Source organism: Dasypus novemcinctus, chromosome 25 (genome assembly GCF_030445035.2).
Source record: "Dasypus novemcinctus isolate mDasNov1 chromosome 25, mDasNov1.1.hap2, whole genome shotgun sequence".
Lineage (NCBI taxonomy): Eukaryota > Metazoa > Chordata > Mammalia > Cingulata > Dasypodidae > Dasypus > Dasypus novemcinctus.
Window position 1 is genome coordinate 24,109,379 of NC_080697.1, and position 21,596 is coordinate 24,130,974.

General features: G+C 40.9%; 1 protein-coding gene and 1 non-coding gene across 16 annotated transcripts in view; one reads left to right on the forward strand and one right to left on the reverse strand.

Moving 5' to 3' along the window:
• Positions 1-21,596, forward strand: part of ADRA1A (adrenoceptor alpha 1A) — a 117,600-nt gene that overhangs the window by 80,451 nt on the left and 15,553 nt on the right. For 3 of the 15 annotated variants that reach the window (XR_011647468.1, XR_011647467.1, XR_011647469.1), the window contains one exon: positions 21,412-21,509. The exons of the other annotated variants lie outside the window; for them this stretch is intronic. The gene's annotated coding sequence lies outside the window, so the exon portion shown is untranslated. The remainder of the gene's footprint in view (positions 1-21,411; positions 21,510-21,596) is intronic. 15 annotated transcript variants of the gene reach the window in all.
• Positions 18,292-18,398, reverse strand: LOC111766063 (U6 spliceosomal RNA). The gene has a single exon (XR_002798227.1). It is a non-coding gene; the product is annotated as a U6 spliceosomal RNA (small nuclear RNA).

Consider the following 21,596-nt stretch of genomic DNA (forward strand, 5'->3'; position numbering starts at 1 on the left):
ACAGGGAGCCTGATGTGTGGGTGGAAAGTAGGGGCCGAGTGGATGCTTCTTTAGAATGGTCAGAAATGGCATCTCCGAGGGGATGACCTTTGAGCTGATATGTTAAAGAGAAAGATGGAAGCATGCAAACCCAAGGGAAGAACATCCCAAAGAGAAACAGTGAGTAAAAAGGCTGTGAGTCTGGGAAATCTTGGCAGTTTGAAAAACAAAAAGAGGTTCTGCGTGGCTCTTAAATGTTTTCTTGCCAAATAGCAGAGGCCAGACTGCACAGACCATGCCCTTGTAGTCACGGGCAAGTATTTCTTACATAGCCCCTATGAGGATAAGTGATGTCTTGCATAAACCAGACTTAGTGGTGCCCCAACCTCATAGAGCAGATGGGACAATGCATTCAGTGCTGCATAATGCTTCACACCCAGAAGGCACTCGCCATTTGCTGTCATCATCATCACCATTTCATCATTATTTTTTGTTGCTGGGATGAGTATTGTCCTCTCCAGAGAGTAACTTGGAAATATGTATCAAAAAACTTACAAAAATTTTTATCATATGACTCAGAATTCTTTTTCTAGGACTTTACCTTGAGAAAATATTCAAAAATGTCCCTTCAGATCTGTCCACACAAATGTTTATTTCATAGTTATTTATAATAGAGAAAAATTGGAAAGAACCAAAATGTTCAAATTAGCAGGAAAAGATAAATAAATAAATTGTGATATAGCCTTATGATTAAATTCTAAGATGTCGTGAAAAATCATGTCCTGTAATAAAATGAAAATTTAAGGGAAGCGGACTTGGCCCAAGGGATAGGGTGTCCTCCTACCACATGGGAGGTATGCGGTTCAAACCCTGGGCCTCCTTGACCCACGTGGAGCTGGACCATGTGCAGTGCTGATGCGTGCAAGGAGTGCGGTGCCACACAGGGGTGTCCCCCGCATAGGGGAGCCCCACGCACAAGGAGTGCACCCTGTAAGGAGAGCCGACCAGGGCGAAAGAAAGTGCAGCCTGTCCAGAAATGGCACCGCACACACAGAGAGCTGACACAACAAGATGATGCAACAAAAAGAAACACAGATTCCCAGTGCCGCTGATAAGGATAGAAGTGGTCACAGAAGAACACAGAGCGAATGGACACAGAGATCGACAACTGAGGGAGGGGGAAGGAAGGAGAGAGAAATTTTTTTTTCATTTAATTTTAAAATATTGATGATATATACAGTGAAAGAAGGCTGATCACAAAAATGTGTGCTGCAAGTATGATTCCAGGTGTTCAAAATATGCTTAGTTCTAGATTGTTCATCATGGTTGATTTTTGTTTTCTGAGTGCATTGTATCCATGGGCACACAGATTGTGGATATTAAAGATTTTACAAATTTGGCACCTATTGGTTTTGTAATTTAAAAAGCAATCATTTTTAACTTACTTGCTATGACCTTCTTCAAACTGCTTTGGTGCCTAAATACAGAAAAACCTAACTCTATAAATTTCTATCTTAGGGAGTTTAAATTAATTTCTTAATAGTTGATTCAATACTGTTTCGTTTTTGCTTTCTAAATTAGAATCTAATTTTGCATATGAAAATTTAGCAATAGCACTCAATTTTGCACAGCAATAGAGAAACTACACATCAGGCCATAGATGTCAGGGCAGATTCTTTGCCTCTACATAACCACCCAGTTATGGCAGTCAGACACTCAATGGTCCAGTCCAGTCTGACACTAGGATTATTTACCTAGTTTGCCAGAGAAAAGTCAAAGGGGTCAACAGACAGGTACCATCCCTGACTTAATCCTGGAATGGGGAAAGGGGTACACAGGAGCAGACAGGTAGTGGAGAGCAAGGTGTTACTTATACCTTAAACCGAGCTAGAAGATGCTCCTGGAGAAGGCTACAAATGTCAGGGTCATGCCTCTGGGTGACCACGAGGTCTGGGGAAGTGCAAGGACCAAGTCTGTCATTTCCACAGAGGGAGTTGTCCAGAAATCTCAAGATCAGGTATTCTGCAGACATTCCAGAACCAAAAATCCATTTGTCTGCTCATCTGTTCACCTTTGACTATATAAGTGTGGCCAACTAATCCATTTCCTGGGTGGTAAGAATCAGGAACTGAATCTGTCATAGCCTTTAAGCTGAATGTAAAGGAACATCATGCTGAAAAACTCCCCCGCTTTCTCCTTGGGAGACTGATTCTGGTTGTTTATGCCACTGCTTGTGGTGCCTGGCCTTGAATTCACATCCCACAAATGTGAGAGGCTGCTGATGACTATCTCATCTTAATTACAAGCTTTGACCTTTCATAGAGAACCTTATAAAATGTCTTTATAAGTACGGGAAGTAAGAATTTCATGAAGTGCCTGAGACTTGGCCATATGAAATTATTCATAGAGTAGTCTTGCTTTCATGTAAGTATGAGTGTCTTGAAGATAGGAAAGATAAAGTTTTGGAATGTGAGTTAACACAGGTCCTATTTCTCCTTTTAAGAGTGTATTTCCTGCTGTGGGTACTCAAAGCAAGAGTTTTATTTGAAATGTCATTTTCGGCCATCAACTAGTAGCATCCCCTGATTCAATAAACATATACTAAGAATTGTGTTATTCGCTGAGGGAGATAAATATGAAAAATAGGAAGTTGTATGTGTCTTTAAGGAGAAAATTCTAGCAACTGAATGTGTTGTTGACTCAACATTATTTGTTGTGAGCCTACTATGAGCTATAAACTGTTGTAGGTACAGAGGATATAACAGTGAAATAAAAAGGCAGAAACTTCTTCCCTCAAGGAGTTAATATTCCAGGGAAGAGAGAAACAACAAAATAATAAGTACATTATAACGCATAGAAGATGGTGATAGTGATTGATGTTAATTAAATACTTAGGTGAAACAAGGAGAATACAAACCAGGTTCTAATGAAGGAATGGTTCATGATGGAACTGGATTTAGAACAAAGTCTTGAAGAAAGATTTTGATTAGATGTAATAAGAGCAAGTTACAGAGAGAAGAGCAGGAGAATGATGCAGGGAACCCCACGAGCTGAGGCCCCTTGGTGAATTAAGAAACTTACAGTGAAAAATCTGACAAGACATGAAGAGGGCCTTGGTGTTAGAAATTCACAACAATTCAACAGGCATTTATTGAAGAGACTCGTAGAATGTAAAGTCCAAGGGCAGGCACCTTGCACACTTTCCTCACCCCTCCTCTTCAGGATGTATAACAGTACCTGGCAGTAGAAGGTGTGAATGAATGAAATATGGGAGAGAAGGTTGTTTAGGACTGGTGAAACCAAATGAAGGGCCTTGAATGACAGGGTGATGACTTTGAACTTGATCCTCAGCAACAAAAAGATAATGCACAGCACATATTTTGGCAAATCATAGCATTATGAGGGTCCCACAAGTAATATTACTAAACTCCTTGAAAAATATCCCCTCCCTTTGGTGATTTCTGGGACTTTTCCCTCTTGGCTTCAACCCCTTCCCTTTCTGTCCCGCCCCCTTGGAGATGACCAGATGACCACATCCACAGCCTCTCAGGCCCCAGGACTGCTTATGTGTAGCCTGTCTATTACCAAGGTGCTCCCAAGTTCTGGACCCTTCAACACCGCAGGCTGTGCCATGCTCCCTGTAGAAGGAGAGCAAACGCCTTCCCTGTTCAGGGCACGTGCTGTCAGTGGGCCTCAGAGTTGCCTGTGCAGATGTGTCATGGAAATAGCCCTTGGATTTCTCCTCCCAGCCTTTCTTTCCCTCAAGCACAGGCATATATTACTGGTGCTGGCTATAGGACAGATCTCTAGAACAGACATCAGGATGTCCTCCCAAAGTGTCTCCCCACATACTTGGGGTTCCCCTCTGTTCCTAAGCCTGCCCTCTTCCTTCTGACCTCCTCAATGATCCTGCTTGGCACAGGCCCTGTTTTTCACTTTTGACTGTTTGAGTTTGCATAGAAATATGTGCTTTTATAGGGTAAGAGGAGGAAAAAGATGACCTGTTCCAGAGGAAGACTAAGAAAGATTTAACAGGGTAAAATATGCTGAGAAACAATTAAATAATTGAAAATCTCTCTCTATAAAATCTCTGGAGGGGCATATGCAGTAAAAGACCAAAAGGTTACTGCCGATCTAAAACTAAGAATAATTTTTCCCAAATAGGAAGATATTATTTTTAGGAAGAAAAAATTGCTGGATTCCTATATTCAGACTGTGTTAGTCTTAACCTGTAGTTTCATATATATATATATATATATATAATTACTGTAGATATCTTCCTATCTTCTTACTACTTATTATTTGTATACCTGCACATGTGTCATTAAGGATTACAAAATTGTACTTACACTAGTCAAATTGAAAGCTTTTCCTAGTTCTGTAAAGATAATAATTTAGTTTTCCTTTTTGGTTTATAATTTAGGTCTAAGGGTTAATAATTTTACTTTTAGGTCAGATTTTAGAATAGTCACAAAATCTTTTAGATTTAGCAGCATGGAATTAATGCCTCTTACAAAGAGTATTAAATCATATATACGGAAAGCACCTTGCATCATGCCTGATACACAGTAGGCACTTAATGAAATATAGTTCTCTTTAATCAATCCTTGAAGTCTTATTACTAGAAAGGGAAAGAGCCATTGGCTACCAGTTTCATACATTCTTCATCTTTTCTCAATTTGAGTCACATTAGTCCAGCTTAAATAATCCAAATGAAAGTAAATTCCACCACCACACTATTTCAACACAAGTACAAACTGATTCCAACAAAAATATTGTATTTTTCTTCATAAAACTAGTAAAACTAAAGTAAATACTATTTTCACCTTTCAACTAAACTTTGTGGAAAAGTAGTTTCATGAATATGTATGAAATGTTCCCAAACATTTTGAATAAACTATGGTCATAAAATTGTATCTTCTTCAAATGTTTATAACTACTGCTCATTTTTGAACATTTACAAAGTTTAAATTAATATTTCTGTGTAGTTATTTGCAAAAAAAAAAAAAGATGACCTGGTTCAAACACTTAATTTTACAAGTGAGGAAACTGAGGCTCAGGAAAGCAAATGATTCACCCAACTTCAAACAATCTGTTCAAGTCTGACTCCTGATCCAGAACTCTCTCTTGATTTCTGAGCAGGGAGGTAGCAAGGTGCCCATCATGCTGCAGGGTGATGCTTGGGCACCATCTGCTAAGGAGTTGCCCCTGAGAAGCTCCCCCAGTGGTCTGCTGCCATCTCACAGGGGTGCTAGGAGTGGGAATGGAGGGGAGCAGGCCAATCTGAGAGACGCTTCAAAGAAGAACATTAGTGAGGCTCAGGGACTTGTTGGAATGTAAGAGACAAAGGAAGGGCAGGGGTCAAGTGCGCATTCTTTTTCCTTGAGCTGGGTACTGAGCCAGGGAAGGACGCTGTGAAAAAGGCAACCTGGCCCCCTGCCCTCTGAGAGCCAATGGTCTGGACAAAACAATCAAAGCAAAGAATAAACAAGAAAAATTACAAACTGCTTTGTGCCATGAAAGAAAGAAACCAGGCCATGAGACAAAAGATTAACAGGTGTAACAGGTGTGTGTTTAAGGGATGGGGAGTGAGGGTTATGGCTTTTCCTGTGGGGATGATAAGCTGTTTTAAACTGGAGGATAATGAAACAACAGATGACCTAAATTAAAGCAGCAAAGACTGGAAAAGAAGCTAGTTTGTGAAAGATCCTCTTTTAAGAAAATGACACATGAAGAACATTACGGCTTAACTGCTAGTATTTTCCTGAATCGAATCATCTCTCTTCAAGTAAAGGGGAAAATGCTTGCTGTCTTTTGAGAGTGTCTTGAATTACTTATCCAATTCAAAAGGAAATACAAAACATAAGGGACCTTTTTAGAGAAGAGGTGCACACCCCGAGTTATAGAGTAACACCCGCATTCTGGCAGACACACTCGCCTTTTCTAGGAGAGAAGAAATATTGTTTGAGCCTTGTGAGCTGTTGAGAGAAACCAGTTGAAGAGCTTTACGTCAAGGAGCGCCAACTCACCCAGGGTGAAATCCCTGATTCTGCAGAGCCACACTTGGCTAGTCAGAGGATGCTGTAAGAGTGTTTTATCTCCCATTGGCAGAAATTTGAGTGAGAGAAAGTCTCCCCATGTAACCACTTTCCTTGCCTGGGTTTGAAGGAGTGGTGATGCTTCACAAAGACTAGAAAGTCAGTTTACACAGGTTAAAAAGGTGCGCACTCTGAAGAGCCTTGTGCCTGGACAGATTTGAGAGGCGCTCCCACCAGCAGCCCCTGTGCTGTACCTTTGCCTCATTCTGGGCTGTGTTTTCTAGCACACAGCAGGGGTTAGCACACAGGGAGGAGGGCTGAGTAAGCATTTGTTGAATAATGCACTTTTCCCTCTACTCACTGCACCCTTTCACCTCTGAACCATCGTTCTTCCTCTTCTTCTCACTTCTTCCTGCCAGAAAGTTCAGGCTCTCTGTATTAGCTCTCCACCACATTACTTTACTCAGAGGCACAAAACAAAAACTGTGCATTTTGATGTCTCAGTGAAATAGGAGAAGAAAAGAGCAGGCAGAGTCCTTCTAGAGAGGCACTGAGGGAGCATCTCCTTGCCCTGTTTTTAAACTTGATGCTCTTATCGGGGTATATATAAGTGAGGTAACATCAACCTGATGTAAACCTTTTCCTCAGTAACTGCAACAGACTTAACCATTCTTTGTGTGATAGACTGCTATGAGAACCTGATAGAAGCTGGAGGCCTCTTTCCAGGAAAATGGCTCTCTCCACATACACAAACTTGGATTTCATTTCATGGGATTTAGAAAGCAACCTGAAGTCTATCATGAACCTTGGGTATGGTCCACAGTTAAGTTAGCCATCATTCTTAGAAATGTCTGGCTACTGTTGCAGGTAGATAACCTAAAGCCTCCTGGCAGGCTGACAACTATCCAAGGGTGGCCCATGTATGAGCCCAGGAGGGCTCAAGTCAAGTCACTGTGACAATAGTCAAACTAGCAGCTCAACATGGAAGCTTCTGGTAGACTCCAGGATAACAAGAAACTTGAGTTTGCTCTTACACTCTGATTTCTACAGCTTTTCTTTGGGGTTTAGCTTAGTTGGGCAGAGTTTAGTTTAGTTTAGTTTGATTAGACAGACTTTTCTTCCTGGTAAGAAAATGCCAACTGGCCTGGCAGCACATTGTTTGGCACTGGAGCTCCTTGGTCTATGGAACTGGCCGCCTGTTTGTGTGACAGCTTGTTTTTCTCCTCTGTTCATTGGATTAATACTGGTCAAGGCAGACCATGGAGAGGCCATTGGTTGAACAAAGAGAAAAAATTAAGAGTTATTTTCTATCATGGTCACATAACATTAGCTTCTCCTTTGGAGTTCACATTTTTAATTGGAGTCATTTAAACTCCGATTTTCAGAACGTGATACACTTCAGACAAGCCCTTCCACTGTTCTTTCCAATATGTGAACAATACATCATGACTTTTTAAATAATGTAATTTTTTTTAAAGATTTATTTTTATTTATTTCTCTCCCCTTCCCACCCCCCCCCCCCAGTTGTCTGTTCTCTGTGTCCATTTTGCTGCATGTTCTTCTTTGTCCGCTTTCTGTTGTTGTCAGCACATGGGAATCTGTGTTTCTTTTTGTTGTGTCATCTTGTTGTGTCAGCTCTCCATATATGCGGCGCCATTCTTGGGCAGGCTACACTTTCTTTCACACTGGGCGGCTCTCCTTACGGGGCACACTCCTTGCACATGGGGCTCCCCTGCGCGGGGGGCACCCCTGCATGGCATGGCACTCCTTGCGCACATCAGCACTGCGGGTGGGCCACATCCGCACGGGTCAAGGAGGTCCAGGGTTTGAACCGCGGACCTCCCATGTGGTAGACGGATGCCCTAACCGCTGGGCCAAGTCCACTTCCCTAAATAATGTAATTTTGATGGTGGTAATATCCTCCCCCTTCTTTCTTATTATCTCTGCAAAGCCTGATGTCATCCTATGAAAGCTGGGACATATTGCCATTAATCCTTCCTGTGGGGTGGCTAAATGGCACATAAATATCAAGATTGGAATTGGGCAAAATGAAGCAGAGTCTGGGTCTGGTCCTGACTCGACCACACACTAGCAAGTGATTTTATGGGAATCACTTCCCTTCCTCAGCCTTACTGTGTTCATCTGTAAAGCCTAGGTATAGACAGAGATGGTCGGTAAGTACCTGCCAATCTTCATATTCTAAGATTCTAAAACTCTAGCTTATTAAGGTTTATCATAACCCAGTATCTCCCTAGGTTGTCATTAATATGTCAAGCTTTCAGGTAAAAATAAATAAATAAAGCATAGAAGCTGTGAAGCTAGAACCAAGAAGAATGACTCATAATTTTTTGCCTCCCTACCAAGCCACCGTGATTCTGAAAGAAAAGTTTAACTGAAGAGGAACTCTCTAATTACTAATATTGGATTGGAATTTGAAAATTCCATTTCTGTTTCCATTGATTTTTAGAGTAAACTGGAGCATGGTGCCCAAATTCAAGTAGAAGCCCAAAATTGGCAGGAAAAATGGTTTTCACTTGTACTGAAAGTCTTGACAGTCAACTTTACTGTAACTACCTACATAAAATGTGACTATAAAAAGTGGCCATCCCTTTACAGATGACTACTGGTGTCCACCCTCACAAGCCTGCATGACAAGCCCATATCAGAAATAAAAAGTCAAATATTGCCCAATGGATAGACACCTTGTGGTGATGCCTAAGTAGCATCATTTGGAACCATCAGTTTTAATTTCCTCTTGGAATCTAGAGGCCTGTGTAGAAAAATTAAGTTTTTAGTTCTATAGCTCAATGGTGAGTGTGTTGATTGTGATGTGCAAGAATTAACACCTGCTCTAGTTCTCTCAGTTTGGCCAGTTTTTAGCTGATCAAAGTGTTTGGAGGGTTTTGGGAAGAAAAAGTTCAGAAATTCTACAGCAGACCAAATACTGGAAGGAAACTCAGTGAAGGGAGATTCCCTGAGGGTTTGGGAATTTTCCAAAGTCCAAGAATTAAACCAAGCAAATTCGCATGCAAAGGATGACCTGACCTGCAGGGAAAAATATTCAGAGAATTAGAGCCAGGAGCTATTTGGTCCTCTTGAGGCAGGTCTGGGCAGAGGAATAGAACATACTTACGGTGACAAGAAAAATAGGGGGGGCCCCTCTTCTCCTGTTGGTGATACCAACCTATGGAGCAGGGGAATAAAGATAGTGAAATACCATTGCAAAGAAAGCGAAGGGTTGAACAGAAATCATGGGCAAAAAAAGGGAAAGGAAGGGCAAAGAGAAGCAAGGGGCCTTGGCACTATTAGGAAGAAAAGAAAGTCAGGCCACATCATCCTATGAAAGCTGGGATCTGTTGCCATTAATCCTTCCCATCATGGAGGGGATGATGAGGCACAGTCAGTCATTCAGGGAATCGGCCATTCATTTAGGAAAAACTGAGAGAATACCCTCAAGATGCCAGCACTCAACCAAGTCAGTTCAGTCCTGGTGCTCCATGGCAGAGGTGGGTGGAGAACCAGGAGAAGCATTCTCCAGCTGTTTTCCCATTATAAAGAGGACCATACATCTTTAAGAAGAAAGGGATCTAAGAAGAAATTGAAACTGGGATAAAAGTAGCAGAGAATTCAGAGAAGATGGTGTCTAGGTGGGAAGGTTGGGGAAGAGAGGGGGCCTTGGTTGGGACGAGATGACAGTAGCATTTCTCTAAGCACCATCCTGTTAAATCTCCCCTTCCTAGAGGAGGGAAAATGAAGGGAAGAAAGAGAGGTAAAGATGAGAATAATGCAAATGAGGAGGAAAACATCCCCATTGTGGTTTTTCTCACCTTTGGAAAATTCCTGAAGGAAGTACAGTACAGTTCTGCACCCCTCTCCTAACCCCAGCTAACATAAGAAATGGATGCCGTGACCTACCCCCTGTGGAATGGTCAGATCTAGAGTGGGCCTTAGATACATTCCGGGCTTTTGCACGCTTCATGGAATAAGCCAAGTGGTGGCATTTATGGGAAGGCCTCTGGCCTGGAAGCATCTCCCATTCACTGAATAAAAAGGCAACATCTGGACATTTACTTGGATTAACAAGAAAATATCCCTGGAGGGTTAATCTATGACATTCAAATTTTAGTGTAAATTAGTTATAGCCAACTCCTTTTCTCATGCTATATCTGAGCTGCAGTGAAGAAATAGATGTTTGGAGTGGTGGTGGAGAGAGGATCAAGTATTCAACTTAAAAGCTGCGGAACCTGCAGGAAGGCTGGAGTTAGCCCAGGAGTCAGCCAGATCTAGAATTAAAGGGAACGCAAAGGAGAAAAGAGGATAAAGGAGATGGGAAGTCAATGACTAAAGGAAAATATCGAAATCTATGAAAGCAAAACTGGGCTATGTAAGCAAAAAGAGTGTCCTTGAAAGAATTGGAGAAAATTCCAGCGCTTTCAAATCATTTTATTAGCATTCACATTCGCAGGTCATGAATTTTTTCCCTAAAAACTGAAATCGGATGCGGGGGCGCGCGCGTGCACCGACAGGCGGAGGGACGAGGCAGAGCCCCGGAGCCGCCGCCAGGTCTGCTGTTGGCCCACGCCGCGCGCCTAGCGTCCGCCGCCGCCAGGGGAGTGCAGGGGGAGACCACCTCCCCCGGAGACGGGCGCACCTTTGCCGAAGCGCGGCCAGTCCTGCGTGGTGCACTACACGGGGATGCTCGGAGATGGAAAGAAATTTGATTCCTCTCGGGACAGAAACAAGCCTTTTAAACTTACAAGCAGGAGGTGATCCGAGGCTGGGAAGAAGGGGTTGCCCAGATGAGCGTGTGTCAGAGAGCCAAACTGACCATCTTCCCAGACTCTGCCTACGGTGCCACTGGGCACCCAGGCATCATCCCACCAAATGCCACTCTCATCTTTGATGTAGAGCTTTTAAAACTGGAATGACAGGAATGGACTCCTCCCTCCACTGCCTGTACTTGAATCTGCCATGGATCTGCCATGGATCTGCTATGGATCTGGCGCCTCCACACACGCGCACGTGAACCCATATGGAGCTTTTCCTGATGTTCCACTACACTTTTTGTATAAACATCTGCCCAGGCTGAACGTGTTCTATCATTCAGCTTTTTTTTTTTTTTTTTTTTAAATTTTTTTATTTTTTATTGACTTTGTAATAATATTACATTAAAAATATATATGTGAGGTCCCATTCAACCCCACCCCCCCACCCTCCCTCTCCCCCCCCCCAACAACACTCGTTCCCATCATCATGACACATCCATTGGATTTGGTAAGTACATCTTTGGGCACCTCTGCACCTCATATACATTGGTTCACATCATGGCCCATACTCTCCTCTATTCCATCATGTAGGCCCTGTGAGGATTTACAATGTCCGGTGATTACCTCTGAAGCACCATCCAGGGCAGCTCCATGTCCCGAAGACGCCTCCACCTCTCATCTCTTCCTGCCTTTCCCCATACCCTTTGTCCATTATGTCCATTTTTCCCAATCCAATGCCACCTCTTCTATGTGGACACTGGATTGGTTGTGTCCATTGCACCTTTATGTCAAGAGGAGGCTCAGATTCCACCTGGATGCTGGATGCAATCCTCCCATTTTCAGTTGTAATCACTCTAGGCTCCATGGTGTGGTGGTTGTCCTTCTTCACCTCCATCTTAGCTGAGTGTGGTAAGTCCAATAAATCAGATTGTAGGTGCTGGAGTCTGTTGAGGCTCAGGATCTGGCTATCACATTGTCAGTCCAGAGATTCAAATCCCCTAAATATATCTTAAACCCCAACATTAACTGCACCTCCAGCACATTAGCATGAAAGTCTTATGAAGGGAGATCCCATCTGAGTCCAGATTCATCACACATAAACACCATTTCCAAAGAGGGGCCATCTGCCCTGGTAGTAAACCCCATCGGCCATGACCATAACTCCCATGGGTCTCTTTAGCCCTCAAAGGAACCAATATCTGGGGGTTGTATTTGCTTTATCTGTCTCTCTGACTCTGCTCAGTTGTGCATGAGGGCAAACCTTCTGCCAGCCTCCAGACTCTTTTTTAGAAACTCGTAGCCATATAAACTCATTTCTCCTTTCCATTTCCCCCTTACTTTAGGTCAAACAGCATTTTAAAGTCATGGTATTTTATGTAGACATGGATATTCTGCTGATCCGCATTGAACCTTCCGTATAAGGTCATTTTCCAGTTGCATCATCAGTTGGTAGTTGATAGTGGTCCCTCGTTGCCAGGGAGGCTCATCCCCGGGTGTCATGTCCCACGCTGGGGGGAAGGCATTGCATTTACATGCTGAGTTTGGCTTCGAGACTGGCCACATTTGAGTAACATGAAGGCTGACAGAAGGAAATTCCCAGGCACAAAGTTGCTCTAGGCCTTGTTATTATTTTGGGTTTATCAGCTCACAAGCATAGTCATTAGTATCAGGGGCTCACTGTTGAACCCTCACTCCCTCCCGGTCCCCACCACTGTACCTGGGAGACTGTCGCTGCTCCCCTAGGGACCACGACAGAGCACCACTGGCCAGGAACCCAGTACCCCCCCTACTGTGGTTTTTAATTGTTGCCACTATGAGTATATCGAAACATTACCATGCACCCTGGACATATGTTCTGTACAGCTCCCTGTCAGTCATATATCATCTGTCATTGGTATCCCATACCAGTATCCCTCCATTGCCATTGTTGAAACACTCTGTGATCCAGAACTCCCCGAAATTTGAAGCCCAATATAATGTCATGGTCCCTTACTAGGGAATGGCATATAGCGATGAGTTTAAAGGATAGATAAAGAACTTGGATAAAGTTAGATAAAGAACTTAGATAAAGAATGTTGACTTGAAAAAATTCCACATCCTATTTTTTTCTTTTTTTTTCTTTTTTTTTTTTTTTTTTTTTTTTTCCCCCCCCCTAATTATTCAGCTTTTCTTCACAGGAGTCCTAGACCACAGCAATGTATATATATAATATACAGCACTCCCACACATCCACCAGAAAACCTTTTCCCTTCCACAGTGATACTCTTACGCCCTATTCATATCATATTTACTTAAAGTGATGTACAGAGTCTGAGACATTAGCTTTCTAACAAGGTGACATCTGTGTTTACATTATGGTGCATACTTTAGGATACACAGTTCTTTACATTTTTAGTTATCCTATGTTTTACATTATGGTTTACATTATCAGTCTGTCATCTCCTATATGTTATGGTGTAATATTACATGTTTTATATCCATCCTTGTGTACTCTCAAGAAACTCCTCTCTTACCCCCCATTTACTTTGGTTCCACACATTTAACGTCCATTTTCCCTTCCACCTTGGTGCTCTCAGTGATAGCCAACCTCCGTTTCCTGAGGAGCCACTTCCAGAGATAGATGGAATAGTGTTCAGGGCCTAACTTGCTCAACTGCCCCAATGCCCTGGGAGCCACCCTTTCTCTCGAGGGATACAGTTCCCTCTATTGGATGGCATTAGTCCTCCCCAGGATGTGGGTCCACCCCCACTCTCACTACTTGGGTTTCTACCCCATGGTGTCACCCACTCTGGCAGAATGAGCATTTAGACATTCCCCAGGAGCCCGTCCTGCATCAGACCCTCCCCTCCGAGCATTCTAAACAGGTAACCCTCTTTATTATATTTTGATATGATTTTCTCGGCATTTTACTCTCCACCAACACCTGACCCTCTCCTGGTTCGTATGCTACCCCTCCCTCCCCCCACTATTGGGCAACGTTACCCACCCGTCCCTCCCCAGCCACCCTCAAACCCGCAAAGCCCCAAGCAAAGGCAACCCCTTGCCCCCCTTTTATCTCTTCTTTGTGTTCATACTTACCACCATCTCGTCTTAAATTCCACCCCTGCAGACATCGGCTCATATCCTTCCTCCACCCTCCGATTTCCTGCAAGCCTATCGTTCAGTCTCTTGCTATCTAGGGCAGCTTGTTTATTTCATATCATTGAGGTCATGTAGTATTTGTCCTTCAATGTCTGGGTTGCTTCACTCAACATAAGGTTTTCAAGATTCATCCATGTTATCACATGTGTTTGTAGTGTGTTTGTTCTTACAGCCGAGTAGTATTCCATTGTGTGTATATACCACATTTTATTGATCCACTCGTCTGTTGATGGGCATTTGGGTTGATTCCAACTTTTGGCAATAGTGAACAATGCTGCTATGAACATTGGTGTACATATATTGGTTTGTGTTCTTGTTTTCAGTTCTGCTGGGTATATTCCCAGCAGTGGTATTGCTGGGTCATATGGCAAATCTATGGCTAGTTTTTTGAGAAACCGCCATACTGTTCTCCAGAATGGTTGGATCCTTCTGCATTCCCACCAGCAGTGGATGAGTGTTCCCCTTCCTTCACATCCTCTCCAGCACTTGTATTCTTCTGTTTTTTTCATAGCTGCCAATCTTATGGGTGTAAGATGGTATCTCATTGTGGTTTTGATTTGCATTTCCCTGATAGCTAGAGATTTGGAACATTTTTTCATGTGCTTTCTTGCCATTTGTATTTCTTCTTCGGAGAAGTGTCTGTTTAAGTCTTTTTCCCATTTTTTAAATGGATTGTTTATCTTTTTATTTTCAAGATGTAGGAGTTCTTTATATATGCAAGTTATAAGTTTCTTATCAGATATATGATTGCCAAATATTTTCTCCCACTGTGTGGGCTCCCTTTTTACTTTCTTGACAAACTCCTTTGAGGTGCATAAGGCTTTAATTTTGAGGAAGTCCCATTTATCTATTAGTTCTTTTGCTGCTCGTGCTTTTGGTGAGATATTCATAAATCCATTACCTATTACAAGGTCCTGTAGATGTTTCCCTACACTGCTTTCTAAGGTTTTTATGGTCTTGGCTCTTATATTTAGGTCTTTGATCCATCTTGAGTTGATCTTTGTATAAGGTGTGAGATGGTAATCCTCTTTCATTCTTCTACATATGGCTATCCAGTTCTCCAGACACCATTTGTTGAATAGGCCACTCTCTCCCAGTTGAGAGGGTTTGGTGGCTTTATCGAATATTATGTGGTTGTATATGTGAGGTTCTATATCAGAGCTTTCAATTCGATTCCATTGGTCTATATGTCTCTCCTTATGCCAATACCATGCTGTTTTCACCACCGTAGCTTTATAGTATGTTTTGAAGTCAGGTAGTGTGATTCCTCCAATTTCGTTTTTCTTTTTCAGTATGTCTTTGGCTATTCGGGGTCTCTTTCCTTTCCAAATAAATTTCATAGTTAGTTTTTCTAGTTCCTTAAAGAAGGCTGCATTGATTTTTATTGGGATTGCATTGAATGTGTAGATCAATTTTGGTAGGATAGACATCTTAATAATGTTCAGTCTTCCTATCCATGAACAAGGAATAGTCTTCCATTTATTTAGGTCTTCTTTGATTTCCTTGAACAATCTTGTATAGTTCTCAGTGTATAAGTTCTTTACCTCTTTAGTTAAATTTATTCCTAAGTATTTGATTTTTTTATTTACTATTGTGAATGGTATTTGTTTCTTGATTTCCTCCTGATCTTGCTCATTATTGGTGTACAGAAATGCTACTGATTTTTGCGCATTGATCTTATAACCTGCGACTTTACTAAACTCATTTATGAGTTCTAGAATCTTCGTTGTAGATCTCTCAGGGTTTTCTATGTATAGGATCATGTCATCTGCAAATAATGAAATTTTGACTTCTTCCTTTCCAATTTGAATGCCTTTTATTTCTGGTTCTTGCCTCAGTGCTCGAGCAAGTACTTCTAAGACAATGTTAAATAGGAGCAGCGACAGTGGGCATCCTTGTCTTGTTCCTGAGTTTAGAGGGAAGGAGTCTAGGATTTCTCCATTGTAAACAATATTGGCTTTAGGTTTTTCATATATACTCTTTATCATGTTCAAAAAATTTCCTTGTATTCCAATCATTTGGAGTGTTTTTATCAAGAAAGGGTGCTGTATTTTGTCAAATGCTTTTTCTGCATCAATAGATATAATCATGTGATTTTTTTCCTTCAATCTGTTTATATGGTGTATTACGTTGATTGATTTTCTTATGTTGAACCATCCTTGCATACCTGGGATGAATCCCACTTGGTCGTGGTGTATAATTCGTTTAATGTGTTGTTGAATACGATTAGCAAGTATTTTGTTAAGTATTTTTGCGTCTAGGTTCATTAGAGAAATTGGTCTGTAATTTTCCTTTCTTGTGATGTCTTTGTTTGGCTTTGGTACTAGGGTAATGTTGGCATCATAGAAGGAGTTGGGTAATGTTCTTTCTGTTTCGATGGTTTGGAATAGTTTCAGCAGGATTGGTGTCAGTTCTTTCCGGAATGTTTTATAGAATTCACCTGTGAAGCCATCTGGCCCTGGGCTCTTCTTAGTTGGGAGATTTTTAATAACTGATTCTATCTCTCTGCTTGTGATTGGTTTGTTAAGATCATCAATTTCTTCTTTTGTCAATATGGGCTGTTTATGTGTTTCTAGGAATTTGTCCATTTCCTCTAGATTGTCGTTTTTGTTGGAATATAGTTTTTCAAAATATCCTCTTATGATAGTCTTTATTTCTGTGGGGTCAGTGGTGATATCGCCTTTCTCATTTCTTATTTTGTGTATTTGCATCTTCTCTCTTTTTTTCTTTGTTAGTGTTGCTAAAGGTTTGTCAATTTTGTTAATCTTCTCAAAAAACCAGCTCTTGGTCTTGTTTATCTGTTCAAGTGCTTTCTTATTTTCTATTTCATTTAGTTCTGCTCTTATCTTTGTTATTTCCTTCCTTCTTCTTCCTGTTGGGTTACTTTGTTGTTGTTTTTCTAATTCCTTCAAATGTGCAGTTAGTTCTTCAATTTTTGCTCTTTCTTCTTTTTTGATATATGAATTTATGGCTATAAACTTCCCTCTCAGTACTGCTTTTGCTGCATCCCATAAATTTTGGTATGTTGTGTTATCATTATCATTTGTTTCAAGGTAGTCATTGATTTCTTTTGAGATTTCCTCTTTGACCCACTGTTTTTCTAAGAGTGTGTTGTTTAATTTCCAAATCGTGGTGTGAAATCTGGGCTTCTTTCCCTTGCAAATCTCCAGCTTGACTCCACTGTGGTCAGAGATAATGTTTTGTATGATTTCAATCTTTCTGAATTCGTTCAGCCTTTCTTTGTGGCCTAGCATATGATCTATCTTGGAGAATGATCCATGTGCGCTTGAGAAAAATGTATATCCTGCTGTGTTTGGGTGTAGCGATCTATATATGTCTATTAGATCGAGCTCCTCTAATATACTATTCAGATGTTTTGTTTCTTTGGTGATTCTCTTTTGAGATGTTCTGTCCAGAGTTGATAGTGGTGTATTAAAATCCCCCACTATAATTGTAGATGTATCTATTCTTTCACTTAGTTTTTCCAGCGTTTGCCTGACGTATTTAGAGGCACCCTTGTTAGGGGCATAGATATTTATGATTGTTCGATCTTCTTGACAGATTTTCCCTTTGACTAAAATGTAGTATCCTTCTTTGTCTCTCACAATTGTTTCACATTTAAAGTCTATTTTGTCTGATATTAATATAGCTACTCCTGCCTTTTTTTGGTTATTGTTAGCTTGTATGATTGTTTTCCAGCCTTTCACTTTCAATCTCCATGCGTCTCTGGGTCTAAGATGTGTCTCTTGTAGACAGCATATGGATGGGTCATATTTCCTTATCCAGTGTCCCAGTCTGAATCTTTTGATAGGTGAGTTTAATCCATTGACATTCAGTGTTATTACTATCAAGGAATTATTTGTGTTAGCCATATTTTGATTGGATTTGTGTTTGTCATATTTTGTTTGTATATTTTTTTTTGTCTTTTTTGTTGTTGTTGTTGGTCTTATACTCTCCTCCAACTTTGCCTTTCCTGCTTTTTCCTTTCTTCCTGCAGAACTCCCTTTAGAATTTCTTGAAGGGGAGGTTTCTTGTTGGTATACTCTTTCAGTTTCTGTTTGTCTGCGAATATTTTGAACTCTCCATCATGTTTGAATGCTAGTTTAGCTGGATCGAGTATTCTTGGTTGGAAATTTTTTTCCTTTAGTACCTTGACTATATCATACCACTGTCTTCTTGCCTCCATGGTTTCAGAAGAGAAATCAGCACTTAATCTAATTGAGCTTCCCTTGTATGTGATGGTTTTCTTTTCTCTTGCTGCTTTTAGGATTTTCTCTTTGTCTTGAGCATTGGATAATTTGACAAGTATATGTCTTGGGGTGGGCCTGTTGGGGTTTATGACTTGTGGAGTGCGCTGTGCTTCTTGGAAAAATATGGAACGCTTCACGAATTTGCGTGTCATCCTTGCGCAGGGGCCATGCTAATCTTCTCTGTATCGTTCCAATTTTAGTATATGTGCTGCCGAAGCGAGCACTATCATTCAGCTTTGCATCCAACATCTCCCATTTCCTCTTCCCCTTTCTCCTTGTATATATTGACTTTAATGATATGCCATAAACCTTAAATTACTTATTTTTTGTTTTGGTTTTGGGGTGGAAATTCAGTTTCGGTATTTTCTATCTAGGTTTCTAGTTAAGTGTATGTTCAAGTACTAACAGCACAAACGATGGGTTAACTTTAGAATAGGAATTGGTGTTGGGGGAGGGGGTGCAAGAATCTTTATTTTATTATTTTTGGAGGGGTGAAATTTTTATCTATTATATATTAAACCTTCTTGCTGTGCTGCAAAGCCATAGCAGATTTGAGGCACTGTTGAGGGCTGAATCCCCAAGCTGAGAGGTGCCCTTGGGTTGCATTAAAAGCCCTACCCAAAACTGAAGTGGGAAAGGGGAGAGCCTTTGCCTCCACCAGTCCCACCCTAATCTCCCCTCAAAACTTTTGAAAGCAGATAGTTTTCACTGGAGTGTTGGACACTACAGGGATCTGTCCCTGGGCCAGCAGGGACCTCTGAAGCCTTTTCCATGCCCTGGATTTTTTTTTTCCCCATACTGTAATTTTTCTAATGGATTTTCAGGACTTTTTTACTCTTCTCATAGCTATCAAAACTCCACCATTTCCTAAATTTTAAGAACTTTAATCGAAAGTTTCAATTGAAGGTTCTGTTTGTAGACACTTAATACCCAATGAAAGCCCAGCTGTCTGACAAACCCTTGAGTGTTCTCTTAAAAAAATGATGCTGGTCATTGCAGCTTCAGCATCTCCTGTTTTTTGATGCTCAGCCCCTGCTGCTCATCTCAAAGTTTCCTGGCTTTTCCTTCCCCCTCTCACCCTTTTGCTGACCTGTGTAGTGATTTGGTGAGATAAATTGTTGCTTCCCCACCCTCCCATCTCGTGCCCCACATATGAATTTTGAGTTATTGCAATAAAAGTGCTTTATGCTGAAAAAACAAAAAACAAAAAACTGAAATCGTTCAAGTAAAGGAAATATGCTTCCCCCACCCCTAGCTGATTCAATGACTAGTGAGATTCCCAGACAAGGTGTATTGATGTGCCCAGCTCACAAAGTCTCACAATCATTAACCACTGCCCCAGTTGTGTCTACCTGAAGCAGGTTTTCCTTAGTCTCTCACCTTTCTCTATTGGGAAGAAATATTGGAAAATATATAGCCATCATCATGTAAGATTCACACAGACCTACCAGTCTATTTGTCATTGGCCACTTTCTCTATTTCTCAAATGAAGTTTGAAAAATCATATTTCCAAACTCATCACTCCCCATATGCTGTCCTCCTTCCCAAAAGATTTATTCCATAATGTTTTGAAATTCCATAAAGGAATGTAGACCTAAAATCAGATTGTTCAATTTCAAATCCCACCTTTACCAGTAACCATCTACTTGAGTGATTGTTGAGTTATTATACCTCATTAGTTGAGTTATTACACCTCATTAAATCTCAGTTTCTTCATTTGTAAAATGGGGTTATTAAAAGGACTCCCACTTCCTAACGTTATTAATGATTAAATTGTATACCAAGTATTCCATTAAAGTAAATTTCATTATAATTGTAGGGCAAAATTAAAGGCTTTGGAGCTAAACAATAAAACCTTCTCATTTAACATGCTTATGTTTTTCCTAAGTAAACCCCTTTCATCTATACTTTGGTTTGTTTTCTAATTTCTGTAAGACACATTGAACTTAGTGGGGTGGATGTTTCAGAGAGAACAAATGCCCCCATTAGCCACCTCACCATTTTGTCTTCTTTGTGTTCTGCAGTATTAAATACTTAAAGTTTCCTCCTTGTTTATATTTCTAAATTTCAGGGCAACATTTACCAGAGTGGATTTCAAGTACACATAAAAATTTGTCATGACTCTGTTGAGTCGACAGAGCAGAGAGTAAAAAAGACATAAAATCAAGACCTTAGGGTGAAACAAAAGAAAAAATTGTTCAGGGCCATTAAAAATTATCCATCCAACCTGCTCCTTTTTCAAAGAAGAAACTGAGCCTCTGGGATAAAATGACCTTCCAAAAGCTGCACAGCCAAATATACATAAAGCTGTGACTAGAGACCAGTAGAAAAAGGAAAAGGAGGTTGAAAATGAAGAAAGAAATGAAAGGAAGTCAAAGTCAAAATGTTCTATAATGTGTCAATAAGGAGTGAGGAGGGACATTTGGGATTTTGTCTATCATAAAGCACCTTTACTAAGTACTACTAGAAGTCTGAGTAGCAGAGAAGAAAAATCACTAGTCTGGGATTTTATATCTATGCCTTTATCTTTATTTTTTTAATTTGAAAATTGAGTAGTTGGGTAAAACAATCTCTAAGATTGTTCCAGCTTTAAACTTCCATGATTATGTTATTCTGCAGCCAAGAGCTCTGTAATAGTCACTGTAAGGTGTAAAGAGGCCTGAGACCTGATTCCTGACTTGTAAAGTCAACGGATAAGATTTGAGTAGGAAAGAGGATGGAAAAGGGCCTTTTAGGCATGACGACACAACTGGAGAGGACAAAGTCAGGTTCAAAATGGAGTTACTGACTTGAAGGATGTTTGTAGTTAAGTCTGGCTATGGCAAAGGAATAATGGGCAATATACTAGAAGTTAGATTAGGTTGGGAAATGTGGGGGACCCTGAGTTTCAAGCAATTGGGAGCCATTGAGGGATACTGATCATGGGCCTATATGGCAGTATCAAAAACATAATCAAAGCTTGAGAATCAGTGATCAAAAGCTGGCAAAGTCTGTGTTTCGTTTATTGGGGATTCTCATGTAAAACACACAATTCCAATACTGAAGAGGGAAGGAAGTGTCACTTTATAAATACTTAGACTATATCTATATAACACCACTTCAAAAAATAAAGGACATTACTCAGGTAAGCCATTTTTAATATAGACTATTTTAATAGATTCCAACTTCATTTTAAATTCAGGCAAAACGGTTTGCCTATGTAGACTCAGCCTAAATTTCATGTTTTCATTTTTGAAGGCTTCACGGCAGACACCAAAGTGATATGCTGACACAGCGCTGGTGCCACCGTTCCCAGCTGGCCTTCTCCCGTAATTGCTGTTGCACACACGGACCAAGTAAGAATGGTCTTTGAGGCTATGACAAATGGGCTACATTCACAGGAGCTAGTCCCTTAGCCAAACGTGAGAAACCCAAATGCATTT